The sequence below is a fragment of the Lissotriton vulgaris genome, chromosome 7 (genome assembly GCF_964263255.1).
Source record: "Lissotriton vulgaris chromosome 7, aLisVul1.2, whole genome shotgun sequence".
Lineage (NCBI taxonomy): Eukaryota > Metazoa > Chordata > Amphibia > Caudata > Salamandridae > Lissotriton > Lissotriton vulgaris.
The window spans coordinates 979,043,102-979,066,588 of record NC_141695.1 but is presented as its reverse complement, the minus strand read 5'-3'; positions in this window follow the sequence as shown (position 1 = coordinate 979,066,588).

Below are 23,487 nucleotides of genomic sequence, written 5' to 3'. Positions count from 1 at the left end.
AGCCTGCCCGTTCTTTCATTTTTCTATTTTTGTTGTGTTGGAGACGTTTTTGTGTTTATAAAGGGGGTTGCTGTGTTATATTTAGTGTAGTTCACTTTAATTATCAATCTTTGTGTTCCATTCTTGTCTCATGCATCCCATTTGTTTTCTTAAGTTCTGTTGTTGAATTGTGTGTGACACTCCATTTGCATTCCAAACCTTTACACTGCTGTTTTGCTACACCTAGAGCTTCAGTAAACCAGGTCTTTTTCCAATGGGATTTATGCATAACCCTAGTACCTGACAATGTTAAAGCTCTGCAGAGTAGTTTGGTTCACTGTTGAATATATAATTAATACCACTCCATTTTGTGCAATAAAAATATGTGTATGCAAAAATTACACTGTACTGAAATACAACCCCAGAAGGTGTCTGAAATCCTGTTCAGTCCCTATTCAGAGAGGGATGTGCTGAAAATTGTTCCTTCAATTTCTCAGACATAGTGAGTGATTCAATCTTTCCTATAGCATGCAAATTGCTATACATATCTATTTTTTGCTTATAATACATTTTTTTTAGATAGACAAATCCATACTAATATTATAAAGAGAGAGCCCAAACCTTTGAGGCGGGTAATCTCAGTAACTACAGCACCAATAACAACACCCAATACAGCATTGGAAAGGGCAGTTGCAGCAGAAGGGCATAGGCTATACAGACGGTCACCATATACATTTAAAAGGTAAAAGAACCGTGCCAGCAAAGTAGTCCCTTGTGGGCGTGTCTGCGTTGTGCTGTGGGCGTGGGCTGGGGGTGCGACTAACGCAGGGGAGCGTGTGGTACGGCCATCATATCGTAGACTGTGGGCGTGTGCTGTGGGCGTGACAATTGCTGGGGGCATGACAAATGCTGGGGGCGTGTGTCCGCCCTTCATGCCATGTGAGTCGTACATACAAGCACCAATTACGTTGCTGCGCAGCATCAAGGGGCACGCTGGGGGCGTGAGAAATGCTGGGGGCGTGTGTCCGGCCTTCATGCCATCTGAACGCAATTGCGCCGCATCAAGGGGCATGCTGGGGGCATGAGAAACGCTGGGGGCGTGTGCTACGTTCCGCCCTTCATGCCATGTGTGTATGGATGGATGCATGGATGGATGGGTGGGTGGGTGGGTGGACGAATGCATGGCGGATGGATGGTTGCATGGGTGTATGCATGGATGGGTGTATGGTTGGATGCATGGATGGGTGGGTGAATGCATGGCAGATGGATGGATGGATGGATGCATGGGTGTATGGATGGGTATAAAAATGGATGCATAGATGGGTGGATGCATGGATGGGTGGATGAATGGATGGGTGGATGAATGCATGGCAAATGGATGGTTGCATGGGTGTATGCATGGATTGGTGTATGGATGAATGCATGGATGGGTGTATGGATGAATGCATGGATGGGTGGATGAATGCATGGCGAATGGATGGTTGCATGGGTGTATGCATGGATTGGTGTATGGATGGATGCATGGATAGGTGTATGGATGGATGCATGGATGGGTGGGTGAATGCATGGCGGATGGATGGATGGATGGATGCATGGGTGTATGCATGGATGGATGGATGGATGCATGAATGGGTGGATGAATGCATGGCGGGTGGATGGATGCTCAGGCTCGCAAATGGGGACATGGGAGGGGAGCAGGCATATGGGGTGTGAGTGAGCACGCATGGACATACAACATGCAAGTCACATAGCCAGGCAGTGATAGGACCCTAGCCTGTCTGGGCAATCCGCAGTCTGTAGGTCTCGGAATGAAGTGCATTTTTACCTGGTAGTTCCAGAGTCCTGCTAGTAGGCTTAGGTCCTATGGCTCAGGACATTGTGCCACCCTGTGGCCAGTGCTTGGTTTCTTCACACCGTGTGTGGGGAACTTTGTCCCTGAAAGCCCTTGAGTTAATTTCTCTATGCACTGGAAAGTTCAATCTTAACTTATTTGTTGTTCTTTTATTAAAATTTCTAGGAGTAGTATTATTTATGTGCATCATGCTAATTAAGAGTATCTAGTAAGTCTGATGCCAAGACACTCCGATGTTGGCTCCTCTGAGATATTTTTGTTGACAGTTAAAAGGAAACACTTTAGTTTAATGTTGAATCAACATTTGTAACCATGGCTGATCTACACAGTACTTCGATTAGGACTGGAATCAACCTTGATGGATGCCTGCTGCTCATTTCAAGATTTTAGTATGGCGAACTATCATCAGGCAGTTCTTCATTGTATCTCTACGTAATGTTACAAGACAAACCTCAGCAAGTTCTAATCAAGCTCAACACATCCAAATACACCATTAGTAAACTCTAGACAACCTGAAACCGTTCAAAAGCATGTGAAAACATGTTGCCCTCAAAATCACGAGTGACAAGTATTTTTGAGCACGTTTGGGCTGACTATAGATTTCCACATGGATGGTATGATGGCGAGCACAAAACATTAGATAGACCTGCTGTGTGTATTGCTCAGTACTTAGTACGCTGTGCCTGGCATGACCACAAACAGTGGGTACTCTGTAGTATCCATTCAGACATCATATACGTGTGTGGTTTGTTGAAACTACAAGCTTGTGTGATAGACCTGCTCGGAAGTGTTGACAGAAGTTTGGTTTCTTCAACCGAGGCCAACATGGGCTGATTTTAAAACACTAAAAGCACCCGAAGTGGATGCAAGTTTTTGTGCCTATATAGATTTGTTTGGGAGAAATGAGGAAGTAGCAGGGTTGGATAAGGAGAAGCTAGCTGGTCAAACATTGGCAGAAGGAACATCATGCTTGTGGACATAACAGAGAATAATACCCTAGTAACTGAACCCATAGGTACTACCCTTCTGATTCAGATACCCCTTTGCATGACACTGCTAGGTCATACAGACCAGCATAGATAAAATCACCCACCCACACACGCACACAAGGTATCCTCGAGCGGCTCCCCGATCAGCCTGGGTAGAATCCATGCCTGTGCTTTATGTACAGACCCATTAACACCAATAAAGCCCACTACCTATTTAAACATTCTTACATTTGAAGCCTCATTTAGCTGATTATTGAAATCCCGAAATAATCCAAACACAAAAAGACAAACCCGCAATTTTGAATTTTTCTTCTACATATTCTCCAATCCCACTAACCTGGCCGATAATCAACCGTGTCTAAATTGTGTAGTTTTTCAATGTAACTCAAGATTTGTACATTAATCCTTAAGTAGAGAAACGTAGCCTGTACCTAATGGAATATCCCTGCTTACTATGTACAGTGCTCCAATGCATCGTAGTGATCTTCTCTGGTTCCCCAAAATTGAATAAAATCCACTTCTTCTGTGGCCTTGCAAGCCATATCTGTTTAGGAACCATATCTTTTAACAAGTATGGCTCAGTTGTGTACTTTGTCATCTGTTGCTGTCATGTCCACACTAGTGGGTGCTGTAACGTCAATTTATGCAGCATTGGAGTTCTAGACACTGAAGGTGCAGTTGGTACTGTTTTGTGGATGTACATTTTGGAAGGGTAGTTAAGTATTTGGGGTGTTCTTGTTGGAAGAGCAACATTGAGGCATTAGATAGTGAATGGTGATTGATGCAGTGTCCAGGTTGTAGAAGTTGATAAGGGGCATTGTCTAATTTTAAGGCTGTGCTTGCTCAAAGAGCGCTAGGTGTGTTATTTCGGCTGTGTAGATGCCCAGGGGAATAGCTGTATGTAGCGTCTCCAAGGGAAGGTTACCCCCACCCCCCCCACAAACCCATTGGCGGAAACCTTTTTTTGCAGTGTAGGCTCACACATTGCGTTGTCATGTCGCGTGCTGTTAAATCGCCGATGTGACACGCGATCCAATTTGCTGCATTTAAGGCGCAACTACTTGCGATGAGATAATGGCCGGTGTGATGCCCGATGCAATATAATGGCCGCAATTTAAAGAGCTCGACGGATCATCATAAAACCCCAGCCGTGTCTGTGTGTCCCCGGCCACGACTGTGGGGCCTCGGTTTCCGTGCGGTCTATACAGAGATTGTACCCTCCCATGTACTATGAATTTCCCTGGGACACCTACAAGGTCACTAGGCAATTCTTGTACCTTCGCATTTTTAAATTAGAACAGCCCAAAAGATTAACTTCCCTAATATTTCTTCATCTGTGTCAAATACTTCACAGTCTACTGTGCAAAACAAACGTACATAAGGGAGCTGTTTTATCGTGATTCCGCCCTGCGTGGTGCTGCTGACTTTGGATTACCTTGCTGCGGTGTTCCCTTTTGCTGTTCTTCCTCGCTCAAATTAACAACTCGCGGAACCCGCTTCGCGGGTCCCGCAGTGCGGAAGAGGTCTTTGGTGAAGTGGCTGCCGACTGGTGGAGGACGTTGTAACTGGGGAAAGCTAGGGGTAGTGCAGCATGGCTGCGAGCGAGTGCGGGGACTCCATATCCCAGGAGTCCCTGCTTGGCCAATTGGCAACACCTGGCCCGCTCTCCCTGCTAGCCCCGACCCCTGTGCGGACCATAGCATATAAAACAGGAAGTCACTGCCGCTGCGTGGGAGCGTCCCGGGAGAAGCCCGGGACAAGGGCGGGCCGTCTGTGGCCATCAGGGGCTGCAGGAGGCTGGGCTGGGCCCACTCTCTGTCATAGTTTATTGCCACACGGACACCATTTTAACTAGCGAGCCTTTTTGTCTTTTTGTTTTGTTTAATCTACGGACCATTGTTATAGTCTGCTCCTGTGCCTCAAGAGGTCCTGCTCTGGTCTACATTGTTTTCTTTCCCCTTTTAAGCATCACTGACTGCTAAGTATGTCTTCCCCTCTAACTACCCCTGTACAGAGTCCCCCCCAGCCCAAGGTAGGGCCAACAATCTTGGGTCCCCTAGACAAGTACTTTAGCGGGGCAACAAAGAGATTGCTCTAGCTGAGAGACGAGCCGAGCGTAGGCAATCTATTGAACCCCTCAAACTTCCTTTGGAGAAACGGCCACCTTTGGGTTTTCTGGCATCGGTTCCCTCTTCACCACCTTTAACCCTGCCAGTGGTAGTAGAGAAGCCCCATGCTTCTTCCCAGTCACTTAGTTCGACTAAGGTGGAAGGCAGGTTAGGATCAGACCCCCAGACCACTAACATCCCCTCGGTCGTTGTCTTGACCACCCTGCCTCTCACTTCGCCTACTATTTTAATTGATTCTCCTACTGGTGAGAAAAATACTGACCAATCGAGTGTGCCACCCCATGCGGTTTTTAATAAACTTCGCATTAAAAGAAAAAGACACATTACCCTGAGGAAGAGCTGTCTTCCTAAACATCCCAAGAAAATGAGGAAACTTGGAATAGGCTTGGGAACTCCTTGTAAGCCTAATGGGGTTGGCTTTGGTGGGGTTCAGGTTGTTAAGGATGGAGTCACCCCGGTTAACTCAGCACCTAACCCTAGTGATCCTTCGGCGACAGGGTCGACTGAGAATTCATCCCTAGATTTACCTTTGTTTCTGCAGCTGGAGAAGTTGATGAAGTCTTTACTGACCCCCATCGAAGAACGAGTCAAAAGGTTAGCTGATCTATTAGATTGCTTTGAGCAGGCTACCCTAGACAACCTCTTCTCAACTAAATCCCTAATCAAAACCAACCTTAGGACGGGGGATAGTAATATTCCTACTAAAATAAGTGGGCTGGCAAGTAGTGTACCTGCTACAGAGCCTCTTCCCCCTGTTGTCATTACAACGAGGCCCCGGCTCTCAGGGCAAATCCCTAAGATTAATTCCCACCCACCAGACCACTCACGGGACAATACTTCCCAACCTAAAAAGCGCTTAGATACTGTGGTCACGGGTACCAATGATGAATCTAAAACTGGTAATCCTGGACCGAAAAATCCCCATGCCCCACTGCATAACCCAACGACCCGCCCTGCTGCTCCTGCCCCTAGTCTGCCCGATACAATCCCTACTAGAGCGCCTCGTAGGATACCACCCATGAATCTGCCTCCAGACTCCGATCCCTTTGTCTCTATCCTAACCAACGTACCACCATTGTTGGTTGGGCAGAGAGAATCCTTCCAGATGCTGAAAAACAAGGCAATGCACTGGTTAAGGACCAATAGACCACTGCCCAGGGAAGTGGATGGGATGATTATTGGTGTAAGAAGGACAGGTTGGGTAGGTTGTACTCCTAAGCGCTTAGAGGGGGATTGTATAGTTGTTAACTTTAAAGATCCCAGGGTAGCACGTCTAACTACGAGGCAGAATTTGGACACAAGCAGTGCTGGAATTGGTGTTGTCGACCTAACCTTCTTCTCCCCGAGACCACCAGGTATTCATTTTGGCATAACCCCAGAAGCAGGTTGTTATCATAACTTCCCCTCTCCAGGATTTGACCCTTTCACTGTACCTTACCAGCAGGGAAACCATTATAATGTACCAACTTATAATCGTTTAGAAGTGATGGCAGATCCGGGGTGGGTAATTGACAAAATGGTAATAATCTCCAGGGATCGGGGAATGAAGAATTTAAATCAGATTATACCATGATTAACTGGGAAAGTATGAATTTTGAGGCAATGTGTGGGGAGTCTGTATCAACTCTTGGGGTATTAGAAAATGAGGATCTAAACAAAACTAGTACTAATCGGAAAAGCATGAATTTAGAGGAAATTTGTGGGGAGTTTAGATTAATTCCTGGGGTATTAGAAAATGAGGATCTAAATGAAACTAGCATTGTTGGTATCCAGGAGGTTGTGTATAATAACGAGGACAAAAACCTAGATGAGGAGGGGTACGTAGGAATCCTAACTAGTCATTCTGGGGCGCCCTCTGTAGGATTAGCTCCTATAGATGGTTCCAGTTCAGGTAAGATGGTCTCATGGAACATCGCGGGACTGAGTAGCAAGCTGGCATCCCAAAATTGGATAGACTTCATCGACGGTTTTTATGTATGTCTATTCCAAGAGACATGGGCTTGCGATCCTACATTCCTTCTTGGCTATTTAAACTTCTCAATTCCGGCTAGTAAAGGTGACAAGGGTCGACCTATGGGGGTCCTAACAGTCTGGATACATCAAGGCCTACCCGTAACAATTAAAATGGTGGAATCGGGGTGCAATGATATCCAAATGATAAGAATGGTATCAGACCATTGGGGAGGACTAGACATTTATAACGTCTATGTCAGGGGCAGTACTAGAGGGAATTCACCTATCCTAGAGGCCGTGTCCTCTCTTTTGGAAAAGCAGTCCTTGGGCAACAAAGTTATAGTTGCTGGCGATCTAAACAGGACTTTTGAACCCCTAGATATCTCTGACGATCCTTTGGGGCAAGAGGAAGATACGCAATGGGGCGTCCCAACTCTAAATCTGGCCCCATTTAGACGGTGGACAAAAGACATAATACGATTGAATGCCATCTGCCTGGAACAGGGACTGAGAGCCCTAAATGGGAGAATGAAGAGTGACAGGGGAGGTGCTTGCACATTCGACAATGGTCGTAGCCAAAGCCGGATAGACTATGTCCTTTGTAGCCTGAACCTGTGGTAGTTAGTATGCGACCTGGAAATAAAGGACAGATTGGAGAATGATCACAATCCTCTCTGCGTGGCCCATAACTGGTGCTCGGTCACAACAGGGAATCTTCAATCGACCGATGGTCCGTTGCCTGATATGACTAACGACATGCATAGATTAAACTGGCCGAGTGTATTGGCTAATGTGGAATCCATGGCATTTATAATCTCTGAGGTGGATATTGCAATTGCCGCTATGGAGGATGCAAAGCCCAGTAATCCCAGGGTCTAGGGAAATAACTGATATTCATGATAAACTCTTTTCCCTTCTAAAACTTCACTTCCTGAGGCCCCGTAAGTCAAATAGCAAACAACCACCTAAACTAGCCAAGTGGTACAATCACCAGTGTAGGGAAGCTAGGCTAAGTTTGGGTAGAGCAATTTGGAATAGGGACAGGGTAGCGATTAGTGGCGCCAGAAAGCATTACAAGGCCAGCCTATCCCTAGCTAAAAAATTATGGGACGAACAGCATTGGGCTGAACTAAAGGAGGCCTCGGGGGCTAAGGACTCTAGGTTATTCTGGAATATTGTTAAGTGGGGTAGAGGTGGAATTCCAGACAAACCCTGTAACAACGTTCCTGAGGGTGCCTGGGTAGACCATTTCAAACCCCAATATGCTGAGACTGCACAGTATAAGGATGTGGAAGCAATCTTAGCTGTATATTCCACTGGGAATTTATTCACCCTTAATGAAACTGAAGACACTCTATGCACTGTCCCCGGGGGAAGGGCCCCGGGCCTAGATGGTGTACCATCTGATGTTTTCATTAATGATAAGGCGAGGTGGGCCAGATATATATTCCTTTTGGGAAATGCCATTGCGAAGGGATCGGCTGTCCCGGAATTATGGAGGGGAGCGATCATCATACCCATATACAAAAAAGGGGACCAGTCTCTTCCGGTTAACTACAGGCCGATAAGCTTGATCGCCACTGTCCAAAAAGTGGTAGGGAGGATGGTGGTCAACAAATTGATGGATTGGGTTGACGAGAACAACGCCCTGTCCCCTTACCAGGCTGGTTTTCGGCGGGCCACTAGTACAGTTGACCAGGTGTTTCGTTTTGCTCTCCTACAGTGGGGGACGGTGATGCTTGGCGAAGGCAGCCTGTATGTTGCTTTTGTTGACCTGCAGGCTGCCTTCGACCTGGTCCCAAGGAGAAAGCTCTGGGCAGTTCTGAGCGAAATGGATCTTCCGGCAGAGCTACTTACCCTGATAATGAGGTTGCATGAGTGCAACTTCACCAAAATCCAATGGGGCATAAATGGTGAATCCTCTGTTGACTTCCCGGTTGAACGTGGAGTGCGCCAGGGGTGGGCAATGGCTCCACTGCTTTTCTCTTTATTCATCAATGGGATAGTGGCTCGAGTGCTGGACTCCAGTGTAGATGCGCCTTCGTTGGCGGGCCTCAGGGTTCCGATCCTGATGTTCGCCGATGATACGCTAATTCTATCCAAAACTCCAGGCGGTCTGCAGCGAGCTTTGAATATTTTTGACTCTTTTTGCAGGGAGCATGGCCTGGAAGTCAATGTGGGTAAGATCAAGCTGATGGCCTTTGCATCAAAACGTAGACCCAGGCCAAATATATTCTTGAACAACTGTCAGCTAGAGGTGGTTACTGTATTTACCTATCTTGGGATACAGATAACAAACGACTTGAGATGGTCCCAGCACATAGAAATGGCGGTCTTGGGGCACCAACAGATCTCAGGGACACTTCGGGTGGAACACAAAAAATCTAAGTCCAAACCAATAAAACCCGTTTTGGCAGTATATGACGCCAAGGCTCTTGGGTCTGCTCTCTATGGGGCAGAGCTGTGGGGTTTTGGGAAGCTCCTCCCCTTGCAGACCTCTGAGAACAGGTTTTTTAGGGGAATCACAGAACTCCCGCAGAGCACCCCACTGATTCCCCTTGGTCTTGATCTAGAGAGAAGAGCAGTTAGTGACCTAGCGAGGTTGCGCCCGATTCTCTTTTGGAGACGCCTCTGGACTACTCCGGAGATCCGGCACTATGCAGAGTGTTTTTAGCCATAATAAATGCTGATACCTTTCATAAGATAGTTTGGCTAAAAAATCTCAGGTCTGCTCTAGGCGATCTTGGTCTCTCAAATTTATGGGACAATCCAACCGGGGAACCCTTTCCAAGTAAAAATACGATTAAAGATCTATACTGGGATCGGGTAGCTGAAAGAATCTGAAACAAAACTAAATCCGACTCCATGACGGGGCGCTTTGTGGTAGTCAAATTGTATCCAGTTTTGGAACCTTATTGGGACAGCATAACCAACCCTGGGGACAGAAGGCTTTTTTTCCAGTGAAGATCAGGTGCTCTTCCATTGAGATCACCGGCAGGTAGGTGGAGGAGTTCCTCCACCTCATGTTGTCCAGCTTGTGGTGCATCAAATGAAAGTATAGGCCACTTCTTATTCTTGTGCAAAGCTTATGCCACCCCGAGAAAAGTCTGTTTAGTCCCTGTTTGTAAAAATCTAGGGACATCCAGGGGTGTCAACGCCTTACGAATCATTTGCACTTCCACCCATATGCCTGTAGTCCTAGCAACAGCCAAGTACCTGGGGTTGGCATGGTCTATCAGACGGAGGGCTCTTCTCTAGAGTACATCGATTGGGGTATCTTTTCTGGCATCTGTGCAATCATGTACCAAAGTTTTATATTGTTTTTTTTGCTCTGATTAATTGTCTATGTCTGCACAATTTTTCTTAAAATTACTGTATTAATGAGGAAACAATTTTTAACGATGTATTTTAAATGTATGTTTGTGCTTTTATGAGTCTATCCTCGATTAAAGCTTTTTGAATTACATAAGGATTCACCCGATCTCTTCGATAAATGATCCGACGTCTGAGTTCTTTCAAAGATGTATATTAAGATGCGAGGCCCAGACTGTGTCACAAAAAAAAAATTGGCAGATTTAGAAGCCCCATGCGCCACTTTTACATCACTTTTAACATGGGAAAAGTGACGCAAAAGTGTCACAAGGGGCTTGGAAATCTGCCATAGAGTTTGCTCAGCACACAGTTCATCTTGTGCAAGGATTGCTTGCAATTGAATGCCTTCATAGCTAGGATGTGCTAGAATAACATTCACGCTCCTTTGAATCTACTGGGACCTTCCCTCTTTTCTCGCCAATCTCAGAACATTTGAAGTGGCCATGTGTCGCACAATCATGATGCAAAAACACCTTACAGGGACTACTTAATGCTCCAGAATTACTAAACAGTACACTATGCATTTTAATATGTTTTATCTTTTTTAGGAAACAAAAAGAAAAAAAGGGGGAAAATAATAATAACTTCTTTTAATCACAGTATTTGTTTTTAGTAAACGTATTGTTATGGTTTTAATTAACAGAAAGTATTGCTCAAAGCAATATTCTTGCTTTGAAACTGTAGACAAACTAACCGAACGAATGTATTTATTCTGACAGTGATGTAAACTGCATTTATTATTACAGAATAGCTATCCATTTAGATACCCATCTGTTTATGAATAGCTCCTTACAGAGTCAGTCATCCTTAACAGCAGAATCGAATTAAAGGGCTACATGAACAACAAAGACCATAGACAATGTGTCCAGGGAAATGAGCACATTAGCAAAAATAACTGACTTTGCAAAAGCAGAACATCAGTTGCAAAATCAATATGTGAATTTTAATTTTAACATGATGTTTTAGGCACTGAAAATGCAGAGTGGTATAATTATGTTTAATTTCTTAGAAAAGCAGCCGTTAGTTTTAGGAAAAGCATCGTTCTTTTAATCAACCTGCTGATGTCTCTGTACAACTCAGGGAAAGTGGTGAGGAAGGAGAGGGTTGTGTGTGTGATTGCGCTTGATTCACAATAGAAACTCTCAAAAAAGTTTCCTCATGAAAGCAGCATTCTTTAAAAATTGGCATCAATTACCAACACGTGCAAATTTGTTGATTGCATAATATAAAAAACAGAAATGCAGTAATCACTGGATAAAAGTGGTGATGTTCATCTAATGCATGAGAGCCAATTTATGTTATTATTTAGGTTTAGCTGCAATTAGATGCTACTTGTGTGGGAGAAAATATGATACAAAATCGATCTCTGCTGTCAGTATGCATTATGCACATTCTGTGCTCTCTACCCAGCACAAGGACTTGGTAGATCATGTACATTTCAAAGTACAAAAACTAGTATCAATTTGCCTTGCCCTTCATAAGAGCCAGATGTAGTAAAATTGCGATTTTTAGCGATTCGCAATTAGCCAGTCGCAAAATGAAATGTACTAATGTGTCTCAGACAAATTTAGGAATTCTTAAAAAATGTATTGTAAAAAAAAAAAAAAAGAAATTCCACAAAACTAAACAATTGGAACCAAAATTAAAAAGCTGCCTTTAAAGCATTCATTTAATTTAACCCTTTGGGTGCTCATGATGGAATGGTTCCGCATTGAGCACCAGCGTTCTGGTGCTCATGACGGAACCATTTTGTCATGAGTACAGGCACGGAAAACTTTCTGCTCAGACACCATGGGGATTTGCCTATTTTTTTTTCCCTTGGGATGTGTGGACGAACTTGCCCAACCTTCTGAGGCCTGTTAGGGGTTTTCATTGTACTGACGATCGCGCACATGGCTCGCTGACGTCATTACAAGGAAAATGAGACTGAAACTTAGTTTCAGTTTCACAGTTTTGGTGCCTGTGGGGCTATCTCAGCCCCCCGAGCACCGAAACACATGGGAGAGGTATTGTTGGAAAGGGGAGAATCTCTGCTTTCTAATGTTACCCTTACCTAGTGTATACCGGCTTGGGGATCACCCCTGGAGGGCAGAACCCAAGCTGGGATCCACCCACTAGCACTAGGAGGGGAGCGGCTCCTTGGGCAAGGGCCTTTACTCCCCCAAAGATCTTTCCACATACAGCCTTTCTGCCCCCCCCCTGGGGAGCAGATGGGGGCAGTGGCTCCCAATTTGTCCCCCGGGGGGAGGCAAAAAGCACCCAAGATGCCAGGGATGGTGGGGTGGGGGCTGCCTAGCATGGGTATCCCAATGCCTCCAACCTACCCCCTAAAGAAGTCAAACGACTTTCTGCCCCCCCCCCCCAGGAGGTATATAGGTGTATTAGCCCCTGATCTGCCCCTGGGGGGGTAGAAAGCCCATTAGGCATCAGTGGTTTTTTTTACGAATGGCCCCACCCCCCAAAAAAATGGCACAGTCTTTCTGCCCCTCCTAGGAGGCAGAAAGCTCACAAGGCACCAGGGATTTATTTTTTATATGTAGGGGTGGGGCTTCCCAAAATGGGCATGCCAATGCCCCATCCCCAAAAAGATTGCCACAGTCTCTCTACCCCGCGGGAAGCAGATAGGGGCAAATTACCCCTAGCTGCCTCCGTGGGGGGGGGGTAAGTCCAATAGTCATCAGGGAATTTTTTTTTTTAATTCAGGGCTGTAGGCTGCCCAGAATGGGCATGCCAATGCCCCCACCAACCCCTCAAAAATTCCACAGTCTTTATGTCCTACCAGGAGACAGATGTGGGTAGTAACCACTGATCTGCCCCCCAGGGGTGGCAGAGAGCCCACTAGGCCCCAGCGATTGTGCTAGCTTTTTTATGCATATGGGTGGGGGCTGCCCAGAATGGGCATACCAATGGCCCCACCCCCTAAAAAAATTGCCACCTTCTTTCTGCCCCCCTTTGGGGCATATCGGGGCAAATCCCCCCCCCCCCCCCGATTCCCACCACCAGGGCTGCAAAAAGCCCACTAGGCATAGATTTGATTTTAGCAATGTGCCTATCTGTGGATTTTAGGCCCTTAGCGCAGCCAGCACATAAGGAAACCTAGCAAACCTGTACTTCTTTCAAACGAGACACCAAGAGGAATCCAGGAAGGGGTGACTTGTGTGCCTCGCACCAGGTTCTGTTACCCAGAATCCCTTGCAAACCTCAAACTTAGTTAAAAAAACACATTTTCCTCACAATACTGTGATAGAAAGATCTGGAAGCTGCGTTGATCCACAAAATTGTACCCACCCCGCTTTCTCCAAAGTCTTCCAATAAAAATGGTACCTCACTTGTGTGGGTATGCCTAGTGCTCGCAATAGGAAACGCCCCAAAAAGCAATGTGGATATGCCACGTTTTTACAGTGAAAATTGACCCTTTTTTTGAAAAGTGCCAATCTGTAGATTTTAAACCCTAGCTCTGTCGCCACCTAGGGAAACCTAGAAAACCTATACATATTTTAAAACTAAACACCCAGAGAACCCAGGATGGGATGGGGTGTTATAGTTCGCTGGACATTTCTCCAGTACAAAACCATTGAAATTCCTCTGTTATAGTTAGTTTTGCTAACTATAACTTGCGCACCCGCAATGCACAGCTGATGATGTAACATTACATCATTCATGACATGTCAGTGACATCACTGATGACACCACTGATGACATCTTAAAAAGACATTACTGATGACATCATCCAGTGAATGTGGTTTGGTTTTATCTTTAAATATGTATTATATATAGTAATCTGCATTGAAGAATGAGTGGATGTATAAGTGTCTGGATGGAGGATTGAGTAGCTGTGTGATTGACTGTTTAAGTGACTAATTTAAAGTGTCTCACTAAATACATGAGTTAGTGACTAAACTGTGTACATTTCTGTATCACTCTGCCTGTTATTGTGTAAACTGCTGCATCAGCTGGTTACTAGCTACATGAAAGTCTATATTAGACATTGATTAGTTAGCGGAGTAATTCTATGGGACAGTGAATGTGTGTGTGATTGGGTGGGGGTGTGTGACTGCAAAGATGTGTGAATAGTTGATTCACTAGGTATGTGTCGATAAGAGTGCATGTGGAAACAGTTGTTTGGGTGAGTGAGTATGTTTATGGGTGTGTTGTTGAGCAAATATATCTCTCAGTGGTACATGTGCAACGAAGTAGAAAAATAAAAGGCAGTGCATGTGAAAATTGTATATAAATAACTATACATAAGAGTCAGGGATTGTGTAAATGGCTGTATGGATGACTGTTTACTTGTAATAGTGATTTTGTAAGACACAAAGGCCCCCATTTGGATGGCGGGCGGACTTTGCCCACCCACCATCCTTGTGGAAAACGGGACCGGCTGCAATCTGAGCGGCGGTCCCGCCATGCCCATTATGATGCGCCCGCCACACTGGTGGGCACATCATGGATTTATAACATTGCGGCGGGCGGTGTTCACACCAGCACCCGCCGCAATGTTATAAATGCATGGCATGCATTTGCATACACAAAGTGGTAGGCACCACGCTGTGCCTGCCGCTTTGTGTATGCAAATGCAGGGTGTTACCACAGGTACCCCCTATGTGCACCCCCCACTTCGCCTTCACCATGAGGGCCCGCAGGGGGCCCCCAAAGTAAAGACCGCATGCCTTTCCGTGACTGCAAAGCATCTGAATAAGCCCATCATAATATGAATGGCGGTGTCTGATAGACACCGCCACCATATGAACCATTTTCAGCCCCGGTCGCAAGGCGACCGGGGCGAAAAAGCGGCGGACGGTGTTTCCGTCCGCCGCGGTCCCCCCGCCATAGTAATATGGCGGGGGGAAATGGGTGGCGGGTGGACAAGGATGTCGGGCGGATCACCACCGCCTGCATGGTGGTGGCGATCCGCCCGACATCCTAATGGGCCCCAAAGCATGACGTACTATCTGTATGAATAAATGAAGGGGTGCTTGTATAAGTGTGTACGTTAGTAAATGTAAGTGTGATTTATTGTTTGCATGAGTGAGTAGGATGACCGCATAAGTGAATAGGATGTGTGCTGGTGTGTCAATGTCAAAATAGGTGTATAGGTGCATTTTTATAGTGTGCTATTGATTAGTGACATCGTGTATGAGTGAATTTATATGAGTGTTGTGTGGAAACATCCACAGCAACACCTTTGAAACGCCCTTTCAATGCAAAGTGCTGTGTATGAAGAGGTCATATTTACAAGGAGAAGAAAAGCTATGCAGGGTGCCTTTTGCTCTCCTTGTAAATATGAAGGACTGTCTGGCGCAATCAGTATGTTACAAAAATTGACGTATTGTTGGTACAGGGTGCTTCTAAATCTGATATTATAATAACAAAAGGTGTTTAGAGGTCAGAGGGGACTCAACTATGTAAACCGTCCGTGACACAACTGATAGGAAAACCAGGAAGGGATAGGAAAAAATGGTGCACCAAGGTGTCCTAAAGGCGCAACATAATTACTCTAGGGTGTAAAAATGTACCCATCAGTTCCCGCTCGGTACCACCCTTGTCATCATTTGGGTTCTCCTTTTACCCAGGAGAGTATGTTATCAGCCACAGATTTAACAAAAAATCTGTTTCTAAAGAAGGTGACCTTCTTTAGAAACAGATATTTTGTTAAATCTGTTGCACTTCATACTGTTTTTAAAGTTTGGAAGATTTGAGAGAAAATATTAAAACTCTCCTTCTACTCGTCTCTCTCCAATTTCATATATTTAACTTTTTCACCTTTTCACTTATGAACTGCTAATCAGTTACCCCCATATACACTCATTTTGGTACTTCCCACTTGCATATACAGCTATTATTGGTTGAACACCAGTCACAGTAACATCTATCGGCTGATTACATACTCTCCTGGGTAAACGGAGAACCTAAATGATGACAAGGGCAGTACCGAGCGGGAACCGCCGGCCCGAAGGATGCGGATTCACCGCCCGGCATAGAAAACACCCACTGCCAGATTATGATGGCGGTGGGATCCGCGGCGGACATCCGCGGGGTGTGGACCGCAATATGGTGGTGGTGTTTGCAAGACACCGCCAGCCACATTAGGATGGGTGCGGAAACATGCTTTTCCGTGGCGGCTTTTCTGCTGTGGAAAAGCATGTGGACTTTTGCTTCTGGGGGCCCCTTGCAGGCCCCCAGGGTGTTGGGGAGTGGGGGGTGCACATGGGGGGTACCTATGGTACCACCTACTTTGTCATGCATAAAGTGGCAGGCACCACGCGGTGCCTGCCACGTTGTGCATGTCAAAGGAAAAGATGCATATTTCACTTTGTGGCGGGTGCTGCTTAAAGCAGCACCGGCCATAATGTTACATGTAGAGGATGTGACCGCCATGGTGGCGGTCACATCCTAATTCCAATGGAGAAACCGCCGCTGCCCCTGCGATCTGTCCTTCCGCGAACTTTGTCCGTCCGCCTTCCAAATCGACCCCATAGTTTGGTTTTTCACAAGAAAGTACCTTAAACTTTGTAATTCCTTCTAGAAACCTTTCAGTAGTACTGACTTCTACCTCTTCTTCAATACATGCACTTATACAACTCTCACTTTCTGTGCACTGCTCTTGAGGACCAAAGAAACAAAACTGTATAACATCAGAATCTTTTTTTACATCCAATACTGAACCATGCAAAAGAGCTCTGTTTATTTCACTTAAAGATAATGCAGGACTTTTCACATAGTACAATCTTCTTACTAACTTCCCCATTTCTGAGTGATGTACTGCTAACATTCTTAAATTATGAATAGTACTTTGACACACTTTTCTTGAAAGACAAGCCAGAGAATGACCCTGCAAGTGAGTATATATATTGTCTCACTTTACAAGGATATAGTCCTTGAAACATCATAATCTTCTGTTTAACATATTTTTTACCTTAATCTCGTAAGAAATTTCATAATATATCAATCGATTCTTGTTGTAAAAGACAAATACTACTACAATCCCACTTTTACATTGGAGCTAGTGTTCGTCTCTCTTGAACTTCTTCAGCTATTACTTCTTCCACATGTTTAGGAACCATATTTTCATTTATAATTGGACAACTATTTTTAACCTCATCACAACAACCACAGGTATCTACTGCATGAACTAATGTATTTTGTTGAAAAATATATTTCTTCATTAAAAAAAGGTTCAGTACTAGAAGTGTGGTAGCATTCTCCCATATTTATTTTACAAAAGTTAGTTCTATTAACCAAGCTTTTTCTATTACTTTTCTGCATTGTTTTATTCAATGTTTACATTCTCTTCAATACTAATATATATAATTTTCTTTTCAATTCAAAAGCCTTTTCGACTACACTTTCAATCTGTTCTCTTTTTCTTGTAAAATGCTCATCTTCTTTTATATTTGTTGCAATCTTGCAATACATTTTGTAGTACATTCTCGTCCCTTCCTTCACCATGGATTGTTTTCCCATAACCTGATTTTCCATAAATTTGTCCTTTTTTTTATTTCCTTCTGATCGGTTGCACAACTTTTCTTTCTCTTTTCCCCATTTTGAAAATTCATTACGTTCTTTAAAAATCTTTTAACAAATTGTTTAGTTCTCTTACCAGAAGATTTTTTCTTCAATATCACATGTTATACTTCATCTAATGTGTGCCTTTCTCTCTCCTTTGAATAGCACTATTTTTTTGTTGTCTTTTCTATTCAACTTTTCTTGTCATACTGAATCTTTCTTTTCAATAATGGAGAATATCTAAAAAAAAGAAAATGTTTAAAACATTCTAAAAAATATTTAATATTGATAAAATAATTATATACAATTATTCTCATCTATAACTTAAGAAATGCATTCAATTTAAAAGAAACAGACATATGCATATTTGGTTTTTGGACATGTCATATGTTTTTCCTTTATATTTGCCTAGGCCCAACACCCTGAGCATTACTAGAATGGTGAAGCAGCAATACAAAAGTAACGTTTAAGGCATGTTAGGAGATGGATTCGTTATTACACCTCTTTGAATATGTCTGTGGAAAGGAACACTACAAATATACCACATAATTTCATTATCTGCTTCAAATATGAAGTATAGTCTATTAACTTTTAAGATCTACATGCTGTAACTAAGGTATGTCTTTACTTCAACATGTATTCTAATATGCATTATGCATATGAACATGCTACACATATAAAACACAAGTATACATCTAATTGGATGTTTCCAAAAAGTCACAGCCATATGCATGCATACTTTCAGGAATATGGTGAGACTTATAGCTGAGATATGCAATACATTTCTTATTTGTATTTGGCTAGCCCCAACACCATAACGAGTCACAGGATGATGAAGCTCCAGCACAAAAGTGAGGTTTAACACATCTTAAGAAATGGATTAGTGATTAAGCTAATTTCTATGATTGTGTGGAAAGGTACTCTTGAACTACAGCACATAAATGTAGTTGTGGGTTTAAAATATGAAGTGCAGTCTCTCAAGTTATAAGGTCTCCTGGGTATTCTAACTGAAGTATATTTCGGTTTACACATCTATTCTAATATGTGTTATGCACCTAAAGATGCAACATGTGTAAAACACAGTTATATACCCATTTTTGTTCTTCCTTTATATATGAAATCACACAAAAAGTTAAAGATACATGCAAGCACAGTTTGAGAAAGATGGACAGACTTACGACAGACACATGTGACAGGTTGCTCCTTTGCCCTTAGCTATGCTCAATACTTGAACAGTAGTACAACAATGAAGCAGCAGCCATAGAAATGTGATGTTTAAAATACGTTTGGTGAGAAATTAGCAATTATGCTACTTTGTATGTGTCTGTAGAAAAGTTCACTTGAAAATGCCACATAAATATAGGTGTGTGTTTGAAATGTAAAGTACAATCTGTCAATTTGTAAAACCTTTATACTCTTGTGATTGAGGTATGGCTCTACTAGCATAGACATTTTGATACATATCATGCATGTGAAGTTGATAGACATATAAAACACAGATGTATATCTTTTTGTATATTACTTTTTATATATGAATTTTCAAGAAAAAGGAACAAACATATGTATACATTATTTCAGAAATGTTGTGAGACCTATAACTGCGACATGTGACAGTGTCCGGGTGACTGGGAGACTGCAAGGGTAGTGCCTGGGTTATTGCATGAGTGCAGGTGTACTGCCTGGGTGATTAGAGGTGTGCATAGGTAGTGCCTGGGCGATTTTATAAGTACATGGTTACTGCCTAAGTGATTGAAACAGTGCATCAGTAATACCTAGGTGATTGCAAGAGTGCAGGGTTAATGTGTGGGCAATTAAAGGAGTGCATGAGTAATGTGTGGGTGACTGCATGAGTGCAGGAATAATGTCTGGGGGATTAGAGGAGTGCATAGGTAATTCCTGGGTAATTGCATGAGTGTAGTGGTAATGTCTAGCTAATTGTATGTGTATAGTTGTAGTGCTTGGGTGATTGGAGGAGTGCATAGGTAGTGCCTGGGTGATATTTTATAAGTGCATAGGTACTGGTTGGGTGATTGGAAGAGTACAGGCATATTGCCTGGGTGATATGAAGAGTGCAAGGGTAATGCCTGGGTCCTTACATAAGTGCATGTGTAGTGGCTAGATAATTTAAGGAGTGCTTTGGTAATGCCCGTCGATTGCATTAGTGCCAGGATAATGTCTAGGTGATTGCATGAGTGCTGGGATAATGCCTGGGTAATTGCATGAGGGCAGGGGTAGTGTCTGAGTGAATGCTTGAGTGCAGGTGTAGTGCCTGTGTGATTGAATGAGAGCAAGAGTAGTGCCTGGGTGATTGGAGGAGTCCTAGGGAAGTACCTATTAGATTGCATAAGAGCATACATAGTAATTGTGCCTAAGGGATTTTATAAGTGCATGGGTACTGGTTGAGTGATTGGAGGAGTGCATAGATACTGACAGGGTGATTGGAGGAGTGCAAGGGTAGTGCATGGGTGATTGAACCAGTGTATAGCTAATGCATTGGTGATTGCATGAGTGCAAGAGTAATGTCTGGGGGATTAGAGGATTACATAGTTAATACCTCAGTGATTGCATGAGTGCAGTGGTAATGTCTGGGAGATTACAGGAGTAGATAGGAAGTGCCTGGTTGATTTTATAAGTGCATGATAATGATAATGATAATGATAATGACATTTATAGAGCGCTCAAATACAAAAAATGGTGTCTCGGCGCTAGAATCATGAGCAGAACTTCGACCGACTCCCCTTACTGGAACAACCAAGTTTTCAAGTTTTTCCTGAAGCTCAAAAGAGAGCTGGACTTCCTAATTTCCGGTGGCAACAAATTCCACAGCTTAGAGGTACCATAGTAAAACTCCAACCTCCCCAGTGCGAAGTCCGAATTTTTGGCACTGTTAAAAGATTTGCACCAGTGGAGCGGAGTGGCCTACCTGGCTGGTACCACGAAAAAAGCTCCTGCAGAAACAACGGACCCTTTTGTGTCAAGGTTTTAAAGGCCACACAAAGCACCTTGAATTTGATCCGCTGTACCACAGGGAGCCAGTGTAGCTTCCGGATTTCACCAGCGATGGGTTTATGTCGGGGGAGACTCAACAAGAGGCGAGCCGCTGAGTTTTGAACTGCTTGGAGTTTCCTCAAGCACTGCTTTTGGACATTCAGATACAGTCCAGTGCAGTAATCCAACTTGGATTGTATGAGGGAGGTGATAAACACTTTCTTGGTTTCGTCAGGGATATAGGGAAGAACCTTCTGGATTTTTTTTATCAGGAAATAGGAAGCCGAGACGATGGCGTTGGTTTGTTGGATAAATGTTAATCTGTTGTCAAACAGGATGCCCACATTTTTGGTCTTATCCGTTGGAATGGGCAGCAGTCCCATTTCTGCAGGCCACCAGAGACTGCTCCAAGCAGGTTGTAAACTGCCAAAAATCAACACTTCCGTCTTATCGGAGTTCAACTTGAGGCAGTGTCTGTTCATCCAGATATTAATGGCGGCCATGCAGTCATGGAATTGCACAGCAGGGGAGATCTATTTTTTATGAGCTCCAACCACGATCTGGGAATCATCTGCGTAAGATGTTAATGAGAAGCCATAGCCTCTGATTAGTGACACCAGTTCAGTGACATAAACATTAAACAACGATGGACTCAGCGAACTACCCTGCAGCACCCCACACGGCAGCACATATGGCTCCGAATTGAACCCGTTGAGTAACACCGTTGATCTCCTCCCCTGTATAAAGGAGGCCAGAAGGGCCAGTGCCATGCCTTCTACACCTAAAATTCTTAATCGGTGAATCAGGAGAGTATGATCAACGGTGTCGAACGTGGCAGAGAGATCGAGCAAAATGAATGCCGAGGTTCCTCCACTGTCCATACCAGCTCTAATTTCTTCGGTCGCCTTAATAAGTGCCGTCTCAGTACTCTGCTCTTTGCGGAAACCAAACTGAGAATGGTCCAACAACCCATTGTCATCAATGAACTGGGTCAATTGGACATTCATGATTTTGTCCACGATTTTGACTGGGAGAGGGAGGCGTGCAATGGGGCGATAGTTCGATGTCATAGAAGCATCTAGAGTGGGTTTTTTAAGAAGCGGGAGAACAGAAGTCTCCTTCCAGCTAATAGCGAAATTGCCTGAGGAAAACATCCTGTTAAAAATGTCCGCCAGCACAGGACTCACCAGATCAGCTAATTCTATCAGGAAAGCTGGAGAGCACGGGTTTGATGGCGAGCCTGATTTAGAGGCCGAAATGTAGTGGTTCACTGTGTCGGCTGACACCGGGGATAATTCAAGAAACCTGCACGTACTGGCCGGGAAGATCTGTGTATTGGAAGTAGGCTGGGGACTTAGGCAATCTTTGAAATTGCCAACAATATCCAACACTTTACATTTGAAATTAGACGCCATGTCATCAACAAACTGTTAACTACCTTGTTTATTCAAAGCCTTGGGAACCGTAAGTTTATTTATAATTAAAAACAGCTCTTTCGAGGAATGTTTCGCAGAGTCAATCTGAATTTTAAAATATTTACTTTTCTCGGTAACCACAAGCGCTTTATAGGATCTGAGAGCCATCCTGTAACTCTGTTTATCGGTGTCGTGGTAATACATACGCCAACGACGTTCCATATGGCGGCATTTCTGTTTTTCCGCTTGAAGGAGATCAGAGAACCATGGTGCAGAGGGTGCTGCCAAGGTAACTGAGGTGTTCTTCATAGGAACCGCAGCGCTAATGGCATCAAATAACCAGCTGTTGTCGTTATTGACTGCTTTATCAACGTTGGCACAGCCTGGAGGAACAGAGCGTGTTAGGCTTGTTTGGAGAACAATTTTGACCACTTTACTCCAGGCTCTGCGGGCGGCTGCCTTAGGTGCGGCCGTATTAACCTGCCGGTAAATACTCTTGGGAAAGGAAAAGCTAACAAGCAGATGATCAGACCAGGGAAGAGAAATCCCTTCTGTAACTTTGAGCCCAAGAAAAGGAGAGAAAATCCCATCCAGCGTGTGCCCCGCTTCGTGAGTGGGAACACCAACCAGCTGGGCCAACCCTGCTGCACTTAAAGTATCCAAAAGCACTGCAGTCTCTTTGTTCGTGGGATCCTCCAAATAAAAATTAAAATCACCCAGAATGGTGAATTCCTTATTCGCTAATACTGTTTCAAGCATTTCATTGAGGTTATTTAAAAAGTGGCTTTAGACCCTGGTGGCCGATACACAAGAATGCCCTTAAATGAGATGTTAGCACTGAATTTGACAGTGAAATGCACTGCTTCACAGCCAGAAAATTGGATAGGATGGATCGAGACAGTGTAGCAGTCTCTAAATATGATTGCTACTCCGCCTCCTCTCCTACCCGTAGGCCTATCCCTCTTAACAAAACTATATCCAGCTGGAGAGGCAGTGATGAAATCAGGGTCCGAGGCTGCATCGGCCCAAGTTTCTGTTTTAAACAGTATATCTAGCTTCATATTGTCAATCACTTGGGCTATTTCGTACCTATGCTTCCCCAGTGACCGGGCATTGATAAGCCCACTCTGCAGTGAAGCCTGAGTACTGCCTGGGTGATTGCAAGACTACTGTTGTAGTGCTTGAGTGATAAAGGGACTACAAAGGTAGTGACAGGTTAAATGTATAAGTGCATGGGTACTGCTTGAGTGATTACATAATTACAGAGATAGTGCCTGTGTGATTGGGGGAGTGCAAGGGTAGTG